Below are 10,748 nucleotides of genomic sequence, written 5' to 3'. Positions count from 1 at the left end.
TAAGAAAGAAAGAAAGAAAGAAAGAAAGAAAGAAAGAAAGAAAGAAAGAAAGAAAGAAAGAAAGAAAGAAAGAAAGAAAGAAAGAAAGAAGAAGCAGCTGGTGGGTATTGCGTGGAGTGACTTTAGTGTTTGAGTGCTTTTATTCTTAAAAGTGCCGATGTTCACTGTCCTGTCCAGTCTTTAATGGTCCTGACCTGTGAAAAGTCACACACTCACACACAAGTCCACATTCAACATCTAGGGAATTATTTCAGGTTTAATCCTGTCCCAGACGGGCCAAAGCACCTTCCCTGCCACCATCAGGGAGAAGCACTGTGATTTTCAGCATTGTAAAATGATTCGGTGACTACCTTGCCATGGTTAGGGACCACTTTACAGAGGAGACGACGGAGTCTGGAAGGTTTATGTGCCCAGTGTTCTGTGACGTGAGCAGGCAAAGCTGCAGTCCTAGCAGGTGCGTCTCTCCTCAATCCCCTCTTCCGTTCCCCCCCCCCACATTGATACTAAGTGACATCAGAGACCACTTTAAAGACTGGACAGGACAGTGAACATCAGTACTTCTAAGAATAAAAGCCAACAAGCACTAACGTCACTTTATGCAACACCCATCAGCTGCTTCTAACAGAGAGTTAGAATTTTTTCAGTTTTCCACAAGGACACATCAGAAAAAAGCACTCATAATAAACATTTAGGCTAAAGAGAAAACTTTAAGGAATTTACAAACAAAGCTCAGATAATATTTAACCATGGTGAAGCCCTCTGAGAGTGAACCTAGGTCAGACAGCAAACAGGCCCAGGGTTCTGGCTCTAAGAGCTTTATGGGCTGGGTAGGTTCAACCTTACTCTCTTTAATGGATTCACAGTAGAACCTATGAATATAAAACATACTGGCTACATTTTACCAAGCTTGATTTTCTTATTCTGTATTAGGAAAACAATAGTCATATTGAATAAGTTTCTTAAAAGTACACAACTTGCCGGGCGTGGTGGGGCATGCCTTTAATCCCAGCACTCGGGAGGCAGAGGCAGGCNGATTTCTGAGTTCGAGGCCAGCCTGGTCTACAAAGTGAGTTCCAGGACAGCCAGGGCTACACAGAGAAACCCTGTCTTGAAAAACCAAAAACCAAAAAAAAAAAAAAAAAAAAAAGTACACAACTTGTAGAAGACTGTTATAAGCTTACCATCTGATTCTCCTGCTCAAGTACTCTTTCTTGTAAGAAAAAAATTTTTTTAGATTTATTTTATGTGTAAGAGTGTTTGCCTGTATGTGTATATATGCACCACCTGCTTGCCTTGTAACCACAGAGGCCAGAGGAGGGTTCTGGATCCCCTGGAACTGAAGTTGCAGATGGCTGTGAACTACCATGTGGGTTCTGGAAACTTAATGTGGATCCTCTGGCAAATCAGCATGTGCTCTTAACCACTGAGCCCTCTCTCCATCCCTCAGAATACATTTCTTAGACATAGTCTTTATACCCTCATCGTGGTGAAATTCCAATGTATAGTAATATATATTTGCTATTACAAAAGATGGTTCCAATAAATTTTGGGTAAGTTTCCACATGAGCATAATGTCTCCATAATATATTGTGACACTTGCTGTCACTTGTGAAATTCACTTTTATGGTTTTGGCTTCTAAAAAAAATAATTAGCCCACTTTCACAAAATTGTAGTTAATGTACTTAATATAGTAATATGGTGTAGTCTGGATTGTGAAGACACAGGCCTTGAGATTTCATCTTCTCCACTGAAGCAGTCACAGCATTCTAAAATGAATGCTCTGCATTTAAATTAAGTCTCACGTGTAAAACTGCTCCACGGTGCTTATTGTTTTAAATCCACTGTCTCTCACCCTCAGTTAAATTCACTTTTGAAAATCATGAAATTCAAAGTCAGCCACAGTGATGGGAACCTACGATCCCAGCACTCAGACCGAAGCAGGGGTCGTACGGACTTCAGGTTGTCTCGGGCAGACTATTTCTTGTGTATTATGATTTTACACGTGTGCATGTGTATGTGTGTATATGTATATGTGCATATGCAGTATGCATGTATTTGTCCCACTGATTCTGTTCCTCTAGAGAATGCCGGCTAATGCATTATGTAATGAAGGAAGGACAGTCTCACAAAGCTGTTCTCTGACCTCCCCATGGACACTGTGGCACATGTGCCCACATACACCACCACCACCAATAATATTTTTTTAAAGAAGTAAAATAGAGATGGGGGTCAGGGTAAACCATATAAAGAAACCCAGCTTCTTCATTAACCATGCCAATAGCCACCACAAAAGCCCATGTCAAGATGCTATGTAAAATGTCCTTATTTCTATCACCTCACATTTGAATTCTTAGGTTTCTCATTTCTTATGTAACTGTCCTAATGTTTTTCATCTTGTTTTATTTTTTAAAATAAAATGAGTATGCTAGAACTGCTTTCTTGACTTTTTCTAGAACAGCTTTATTGGCTGTCTGGGTGTTGTTTTACAATTTATTCTTTTTTTCTTATAGTAATTTCACGGTAAACTTTTTTCATGTTATATTTTTTACGTGAATTTTATTTTTCCTGGACTTTAAGAAGAAAGCTTGATTCAGATAGGATCACCAACCTTGATCTATCTATCTATCTATCTATCTATCTATCTATCTATCTATCTATCCATCCATCCATCCATCCATCCATCTATCTATCTATCTATCTATCTATCTATCTATCTATCTATGGCGCTGGGTCTGGAGAGTTGGCTCAGCAGTAAAGACCACTTGATGCTCTGCACAGGGCCCAGTTACAATTCCCAGAGCCCACAAGAGGGCTCACAATTCTCAGTAACTTCAATCTCATTGGGCCAGAAATCATCTTCTGATCATGAAGGGTACCAGCACATATTCGTACACATAACAAAATAAATCTTTTTTTTTTAATTACAGCTTTGAGACTGGCAAGATTGCTCGGGAGGTATAAGCACCTTGCTGCTCAGTCTGATGGCCTAAGTTCAATCTCCAGGACCACACAGTGAAAAGAGAGTTTGGACTAATGGACTTGTACAAACTGTCCCCTGACCTCCGTACATATTCCAGTGTGTGTGTGTGTGTGTGTGTGTGTGTGCGCGCGCGCGCGTCACACGCCACACACACTATCATTTTCTAAAATATGACAGCCCTGGCTCCTGGCTTTTTCCTCTTCCCTGTCTTCGCTTTGACTCTTTCCTGATATCCATTCCTACTGAATTTTAACTGCATTGACATCATTTCTCCTTGGTGAAAGATCCCACCCTGAAGTAACTAAAATCGTGGCTCACTTGGAAAATGCCCTGGGATTAAAGCACTCCGGTGCCAGCCGGCCTCCATGGAGATCCTCTCTGTTTCCTAGATGTGCTGCGGACCAGCTGTTGGGGCCTTGGACAAGCTCCACGATCCCTTTCCTTCGTTTGTAAAATAAGAAAAAAGGGAAGAAGAAACTGGAATGTGACAAGGAGTTGAGTTCTCCGGAGAAGAGTGAGAACGTGGCTCAGCACCATATTTTTGAAAATCAGTAAATATCCATCCAGGCCTTTTTTATTAACTCACCGCGAAGTTGTGCGAGCTCACGTCAGTTGAGTTCAATGCACCTCAGAAATCTACTCCACCAGAACCTAGGTCCTGTGCAGAGCGCACCTGCGCATTAGCAGTTACAGCTTTAATTTATTCTACCAACGACCCTCACTCAGTTTGGGTTTTTAATAAAAGGGTCCAAGAGAAAGGTGGTGACTCAGATGCCTTCCTGTCAAGTGCTGGGGAAGGGTTTTTCTCCAGTTTTCCCTTTCAGCTTCTGAGTGAGTCAGGACTAACCTTATTTGCATATAATCAAATCTACTCCCCTACTGGGAAAGAGAGGCAATCTCTTTAGAACAGCTCTGAAAAAACAAGTCCAGGGCCTTTACACACGGTTTTGACGAGGCATGATAGCATATACCTGTGCTCAGGAGATGAGAGCAGAGGGATCTAGGCAGTAGGGATCAACTACATAGTTACTTTGGGGCTAGCTTGGGCTACATAAGAGCCTGTCTAAATAAATACATGAATGAACAAAGGTGCTTCAGTTCTGCCCTGCGCCTTGGAGAGGAGTCTCTCTTTGGATACCGTGTTATTGTGTTTCCATAAACCTCAGCGGTGTGAAAATGCATAAATAAAAATAAGTAACAAAGACCTTGGGAGTTCTCATTTTTCATGGCTTAATTTACTATTACAAATCTCTATTGTGTGTATTGTTAAATACCACTTCTCTAACCTTTGGGGTCTTATTTTTCTTTTTAAAGAGACTTTTGATTAGTTTTAGACATGTAAATACAAAGACAAATAAGCAACTCAAACAAAAATGGAGCCGAGCTGGAGTTGTGGAATGGTAGCTGAATCTCTCTACACTGTTCTATGACTTATCCGACAGAATATGAGTCAGGAGGAGAGGAAGGGAGACGCCCGCCACTAAAAGCAAGTGGCCGTTGTTTGAACCCACTTCAGATTTTTGTTTCATCTTTGTTCAATGGATTGGGGGAAATGAAGTTTAAATAACGTACAGACAATAATTCTGTGCCTGTTTTCCTATGATTATGAGTTCAAGCATTTGTAGCACATTATCCCTAAAAGAGAGGTAGCTCAGTAAGGGAGTAAGCAGTTTATTCTGTTCAGAGCCAGTGAGGATGTGAAAGCTGACTAATAAGATGACATGTTGTGGGGAATACTGGCGAGTGGTGCAGGGGAACTCTCCATACTACACTTTTTACAACTCTGAAACTATTACAAAGTTAGAGTTGATTTTAATGACTGGGGTGTTAAGATCAGAAGAAGTCTGGGCATAGCGACACACACTCGCAATCTCACCACTGGGAGGTAAAGGCAAGATCAAGATCATCTGCACCTGCAGACTAAGATCAAGGCTACCCTAGTCTATATGAAAGTGTGTTTCAAAAAAACGCCTGTTAGGTCCCTGTTTGGGGGTCACTGTGAGCATGTACAACACCTTGAACACAGGTTAACTGTAGGAATTTAAAAAAAAAAAAAAAACTTGCCTTAAAAGACAAGCTGGGGGTAGTGATGGTGAACACTTTTAATTCCAACACTAGATGGTGGGGGGAGGACAGAGGCAAGAGGATCTCTGAGTTCGAGGCCAGACTGGTCTGCAGAGTGAGTTCTATGACAGCTAGGGCTACAGAGAAACCCTGTCTCAAAAAAACAAAGCAAAGCAAAACAAAACAACAACAAAAAATGAAATATAAAGAATAAACGAATTCAACAAAAACAAACAAAAAGGACAAGCAGGGTCTTAGCGTCAAAACGACAAAAATGACCAGGAAAGACCCCACAAAATTTCTCCCTAAAAGGGACTCACTCCAACAGCAGCAAGGAGTTTAACTTAATCAACTGCCATTTCAAGTCAGGAGGGTCAGTGGTACCCTGTCACGCTAAGACCATTAGAAAGAGGGGACAGTTGAAGATCAAGGAGTTTAACTTAACCAACTGCCATTTCAAGTCAGGAGGGTCAGTGGTACCCTGTCACGCTAAGACATTAGAAAGAGGGGACAGTTGAAGGTCAGCAGAGTTGGAGTTGAGTTATTGGCCCGTTAGCATGCAGGGCAACAGCCGTGACTGTGCACTGGTGGTGGACTGGAGTGATCTAACCTAGCATAATCTTTCTGAAAGGCAATCAGGTCAAGTGTTTCACACTTTAAAACAGCCATATCCTTTGACACAGCAACTCTGCTTCTAGAAATGTATCCTAGGGAGTTAGAGAGGCAAGGACATGACACGTACTAATGTGTGCATGCTCCTTGCCGTAGCAAATTATCAAAGGCACATCAGTAGGAGGCTGCTACATTGATTAGACAAATTATGGCTTTTCTACATAAAAGAGCCTTCTTTAGCCACTGCAAACTATGGAATAAATTGACAGGGAGAAATGTCACTAAATGAAAAGGCAGGTTGCCAAATGGTATACAATATGACCCTATTTGCATGTATAGTGCTTATTTACATTTAAAATAGAGACACTATATGGGCATTTTTCTTTGAAAATTGAAGCAATGCATGAGGGGGAAAAAGTTGTAATAATTCTAAAAGATTATACACTACACCATACCGGGCAAACTACATAATTTGCAAGAACCAGTACAAAATGAAAATGTGGAGGCCTTGTTCAAAAACTGAGAACTTCAAAATGGCTGACAGCACAGCTTAAACTAGGCATCAGGTCTTATATAACTGTATGGGCCACATGTTCATAAAGCTAGCCTCGGGAATACACACAGACACATGTTATGCTATACTACATATTATTACTACACAGCACCGAGTAAGATGCACATTACACTAAGTAGTTGTATATGGGGTGTTTCTGTTGTGTTATTTTAGGGATTGGGACAAAAGCTACATATTTTGTAATATAGGCAATACAAAGTATATTTAACGTGCTCCTACAAGAAGCAGCACATGGGGGGGGTGAAATTCGTTATCTGTCAGTGTAACCTGTGGTCACTCCATAGGAGCGCCTCCGAGAGAGCGCCAGGAATGAGGGAGTTGAGGCGGGTGGCTCTTTAAAGAGATTTCTGCTAAGCATGGTAATCCCAGCATTTCAGACGCTGAGACAAAAGGATCACCATGAGTCTGGGCTACACAGTGAGTTCCAGGACAGCCTGGGCTACAGTGTGAGACTCTGTCTCAAAAACAAACCAATAGAAGGAGGCCTGCATAGATAGTTCAGTTGACACAATGCTTATCTAGCACAGATAGAAGCCTCACAATATAACCTTGGCTGTTGCCCTGCATGCTAACAGACCTGGGATTCACTATGTAGACTAACACCGTGTTAGCCTTGAACTCGCAGAGCCTTGCCTGCCTCTGCCTCCCAAGCGTTGTGACTAAAGGCTGGATTAAAGGTACACACCACTATTCCTTGACAAATGTGAATTTCTTTCATAGAGTTTCGCATACCAATGCCTGTCAAGCGATACACATACAGGGTACATATTCCTTCTTTTCACATAGAAGGAAAGTATAAGAAAAAGCCTTGGATCTGGAGGCACATCTATAATCTCATAAGGCTAGAAGCTGAACCAGGAGAACTGCTGTTTGTAGGCCAGCCTGAGTTACATACAAGGACCCTGCTTAAAATATAAATAAATAATAATATAAACTATAAAATAAAATGTTTTCTTTAGAAATTAAAATGCTCTTAAGTATCACATGGGTGTTGATATTTCCCCACTGCTCTCAATGGTTTCGATCCTCACAAATTTAGCCAAATACAAGTGTTGCTAGTCATTGGTTTATTTGACCACCTCCGAGTGTTCCTTCTGATGCTTCTATTTATAAGTAGAACTCAAAACCCTGGGAACTTGATTTGGGGTCAGTACAGTAAGTAGCATATGTTCTGCTGTGAAGAACACCCAAGTTTGACTAGACAGATCTCAAGGCTGTAGCCGGAAGACACGAGTACAAGACATTCTCATGTTTATTGATTCCAAATAAGATGGTCTAACACTTCCCAGGTTCATACTGTGACTTATCTGGTCAGCAACCTTTAACAGGTTCTAATGAGTGCTAGAATGAGCATTTAAAAGTGTGATCGAGTGAGAAAAAAAAAAGTTAAATATTTAACAAAAATTTTTTCTGAAGTCTATCCTAAGGTGATGCATGGTGACCAAGTTTATGCAGTAAACCAGGGGCTCCAGCCCTTTGACTTCGGAGAGTTCAGAGTTTTGTGTAACATGGTGACAAAGTATAAATAGAGTGCTGGTAAATCCTATGAGGTGTGGATTTCAAGACTAATTTATGTGCCTTGAAAGTGTTCAGTCATATTATTTTTAACTTTTATTTGAGAATTTTATGTGTATACAGAGTGCCACATGCACCAGGAATCTATGCTCAGTCATAGGGGCAAAAACTAACAAATGCCTTAAACTACTGTCTTATTTCTGTGTGATTTTCCAAAGGACTCTGGTGTCTTCGCTGATGCTATTGGAGCTGCTCGTTCTCAAGAGGACTTTTACCAGGTTGTTTGGCTGTTAGTTTTGTTATGTTTTGTTTTGTTTTGTTTCTATTCTCAGTTTCAAAACAGAATGTATAATGCAGTTGCAAAACATTCCTGAAGATAGGGAGCTATCACATCAATGAGAGAGAGAGACAGAGAGACAAAGAGACAGAGAGACAGAGACAGAGAGACAGACAGACAGAGACAGAATGACTGAGAGACAGAGATAGGATTAATCATTTCTACAGATAACTGTTTTTTCCTTAAGAGTTATAATGACTCTTTTCTTTAAAAAAACAAAAACAAACAAAAACAAACAAAAACAAACCACAACAAAAAAAAAAACATGTTCTTCCTATGTAGCCCTCCTGAAACTCACTGTGGAGACCAGGCTAGTCTGGAACTCATAGAAATCTACCTGCTGCTGCCTTCCAAGTGCTGGGATTAAAGGCACACACCACCATGTTCAGCCATGACATTATCTTTCAAATGATTATATCAAACAAGTAAACACTTGTTTTGTGTGTGTGTGTGTGTGTGTGTGTGTGTGTGTTGCTGTGGATGGAACTTAGGGCTTCATATATGTTGACTACTGAACTTTCTCCAGCCATTTGTTATTTTGTTTTCCATTTGGAGACATAGTCCCCCTAAGTGACCCAGGATAGCCTTGAACTTGCCATCCTTTTGCCTCAGTGCCTCCAAGAACCTGTAATTATAGGTCCTCCGCATTGCCTGGCCTTGGTTGTCATTTTCTAACATACCAGTTGAAGGGAGTGTCAATGTGAAAGTCTGAGGGCAGAACAGGGGATGAGCGAGTTATGCTCTCCCCTGGCCGTCATAAAAATGAAACAGCCTTTCCGACTTTACCAGTGAGGCCAGGAGGTAGCAGCACTGGGAATAGGCGGGCAGCCGAATAGAGGACTTGGTGAAAATACTCTGTTAGTAGGCATAGGGACCAGGAGAATGGGAAAAGAATCAGAGAGGTCTAGTGCTTTCAGCTAAAGAAGCAGAGTGTTGCCTTTAGCAGACTTGGTAAAGGGTTGTGTATACGCTTAGGGGTTTCCCTTCATTGATTTGACTGAAAAGGGATCTCCCTGAGCAGGGCAACTAAAAATAGAAGTGCTGAAGCTGCGTTTCTGTCTTGTTTGTTGGTGTGAGAGATGGTTGGTTACAAAACCTAAGTCCAGGGCAGACATCCCTGTTCTTGGTTTAATCTTCAGGGCAAAGCCTGAGAACCACACTTGAAGAAGGAAACCCCAATGGCTGGGATTTAGAAGAGCAGTAAGGAAAACACATCGTCCTGATTCTTCTTGATTGACCAGAAGTGAGTAGCCCTGAGCCTCCAACAAGATAGGAAGCAGTACATGCCAAGTGCATAAGATTTGAACTAAGAAAAGCAAAGTATAGTTAAATAGGCCTGTGGAGCCAATCCTGGTGGAGATGATACAAAGAGAATGCCGTTTGAGGAAANTCAAAAGAACAGATGCAGAAATAAGTGCAGAAAAACACAACATAAATCCATTCAGCAATACCAAACTGGTTTTTACTAAGTTGGAGATTTCAGTCCTCGCAGCACGGGTTGTTTGGCTACATTTTTTTTTTTTTTTGAGTTAGAGATGTGTAACCATGGTGTGCCTATACATTATTTTGCATGGCACATGATCCATCACCGTGGTGTGTTGTCCTTAGTTAATTTTTTTGTTGTTAAGATTGAAATAATCTTAAAACTGGCTGTCATGCCAGATCTAGTAGACCTCAGAGTCGCCCCGGGAGGCAGGACACCTGCTTTTATTCAGGAGTTCAGTCTTTCTAAAACAGAAAGCATGGGAAGGTCTTACCAACATGGCGTATATGCCTCCCAGGGGATTCTGATGCACGTTGAGGCTTGAGGAGCTTTGTCTCCTACGTTTCAGAGCTAGATTTGAGAGGTCCACCTGAGATACTACGTTCGAAGCCAGAGTGACAGCTGGTTCATCTACCAGGAGTGCGGTGTTCAGAGATAAACAGGTCCAGAATCAAACTAGGGCTCCAGCACTTACTAGTGGTGTGAGGGTTAGCAGGCTACTTAGGCACACTAAACCTTAGGCTCCTCATGTAGGAAATGGAAGTGATACCTCTCTTCAGAGTGCACCATGAGTGCAGACATTCATGTCTTTCCCAGGTGCCTTTGAAATCAGGATTGGTTCAGATGCCTGCTCTAACATTCGTTGTGTGACTTAAATCAATTCCTACACCTCTTTTCGGTTTGATTTTATATTTATAAAGTGAATACAATTATTTTATAGGATCGTTGTAGGAAGTCAATGCATTTATAAAGCTAGGTGTGGTGACTCACTCCTACAATCTAGGCACTGGAGAGGAGGAGGCAGGAGAATTAAGAACTCAAGGCTACTCTTGGCTATACAGCAAGCCTGAGCAACCCTAAACAGATGTTTAGAAGGCTGTCTTATAGAGGCATTTGGTGGTGGTGGTGGTGGTGGGGTAATCCTATCACTCAGGAAACTGAAACAGGATTACAAATTACAGGCAAACCTTAGTTACATAGTTAGAACCTATCTTTAAAAAATAAAAAAGACTGTCACATAGTGTTGGATTAGTGTTGGATTAATGTTATAAGAGTAAGCACACAAATAATAATAAAATATCTCACATAAACAAATTACTCAGCTCAGTATCTGGTAACATTGTTATTATGATTATAGAAACCTTTGCAACCTACTGTCTTTTTAAAAGTTTTAAAAATCAG

The 10,748-nt window shown here is 41.1% G+C and overlaps 1 long non-coding RNA gene across 1 annotated transcript in view; it reads right to left on the bottom strand.

Moving 5' to 3' along the window:
• LOC110319724 overlaps positions 1 to 10,048 on the bottom strand; it is a 26,604-nt gene extending 16,556 nt beyond the window's left edge. The window contains exon 1 of the long non-coding RNA XR_002380417.1: positions 9,841 to 10,048. This is a non-coding gene — a long non-coding RNA (uncharacterized LOC110319724). The remainder of the gene's footprint in view (positions 1 to 9,840) is intronic.
• Between the last annotated feature and the right edge of the window lie 700 nt (positions 10,049 to 10,748).

This window comes from Mus pahari, chromosome 4 (genome assembly GCF_900095145.1).
Source record: "Mus pahari chromosome 4, PAHARI_EIJ_v1.1, whole genome shotgun sequence".
Taxonomy (NCBI): domain Eukaryota; kingdom Metazoa; phylum Chordata; class Mammalia; order Rodentia; family Muridae; genus Mus; species Mus pahari.
Note: the sequence above shows the minus strand (reverse complement) of the source record. Positions and strands in the feature narration are given on the sequence as shown.